Below are 1,536 nucleotides of genomic sequence, written 5' to 3'. Positions count from 1 at the left end.
TGCTGCACGGAAAAAAGTAAATTGTAATAAATAATAGTCGATTTATAATAAGTAATGATCAACTGAAAAAAATTACCATTTCAAATAGTGAAATCATGATTTTAATAATCACTTTATAATATTTATCATTTAAATGCTACAATTTATTCTTTACATGGAAGAAAATATTATTTCAAACAGTAATATTCGCTATGTGAATGTTAAAGATGTTAAAGTATAATAATTAAGAATTTTGACTTTGATATTATTTCGTACCTAAAAAATGATCGCATGATATGTAAAAAATATAAAATACAGTTACTAAATTTCTATACAAGTAACGTCAATATTCACAAAGTAAAATGGTAAATTTTTGAACGCAACGCTAAAAATGAAACTATAATTATTGATTTGCTTGGACTGATAAAATATACATTTCAAGAGTAGAATTTTTACTGTTTCACTTGTTAAATTCTCCGAATGTGGGACCTTCCCCTTCTCCTCATTTGTAAAGTTAATGCTCTAGCAAAGCATTAGTACAATCTCTTTCGTCAATGCGCATGACCATATATTGAAACGGCAATTTTTACTGCCCTAGCGGTTTCGGTGCCACCGATAAAACTCTGTAGAAACTCGTCCGAAACTCAGCGTAACGACGGAGTATAGTCAGCGCATATGGGGAGTGAACTCGGAGTATTGTGTGCAGTTGTGACACATAAAGACGATAGTGGTTAATAGGTGTTTAATTGAGATCATTACGGAGTTTGGTTGGAATTTTGCTGGTATTCTCATGAAGTTTTCCCCGAGTTTTATCAGTGTTTTTACGGGTTTTCTGTCGAGTTTAGTCAGCGTCTTTACCGAGCTATTGTGGAGCTTTCCAAGAGTATTTTGCGAGTTTCATCGGAGTTTTTGATGGATAATTAATGAAAAACCGAAAAAAATAATTCGTACAGACCGGGACTCGAACCCGGACTATTTGATTTCTAGCCAAGGGCTCAATCGGTCAAGCTATCTTAGACATTATCAGTATTAACTATTTAGTAACATAATAAGACCCACCAAGTAATAAACAACACTGTCTATCTTACGGAAACCGAAAAAGTTTTGAATCGCTTTATGTATTGATAAAATTCTAATTTTAGTTATGATAATATTGATTCAGTGTAACAACTGTAAACTTTTGACAATTTCATTATGATGTCATTTTTTTTATATATCATATATTTTACTTATAAACTTCATAATATATTTATTAAATAACATATTCTATGTAGATAAATATATTTCAACTTGTAAATAAATAAATTAATTAATAAAAAGTACACCGTAATTGAAAAATGATTTATTTATAGTCATCTTTGTGAAATTAAAATTAATTTTCATGCCGTGAAGTATTATTAATTGCGAGTAAACTCCACAATAACACTACCAAAACTCCGAAAAAACACCAGCGAAACTCTTATAAAGCTCCGCAAAACATTGAAAAAAACTCGACAAAAACTCTCTAGCAACTCCGAAAATACTCAACAAAAACTCGACGAAAACGCCAAAAAAAAC

Source organism: Cotesia glomerata, linkage group LG4 (genome assembly GCF_020080835.1).
Source record: "Cotesia glomerata isolate CgM1 linkage group LG4, MPM_Cglom_v2.3, whole genome shotgun sequence".
Lineage (NCBI taxonomy): Eukaryota > Metazoa > Arthropoda > Insecta > Hymenoptera > Braconidae > Cotesia > Cotesia glomerata.
Note: the sequence above shows the minus strand (reverse complement) of the source record.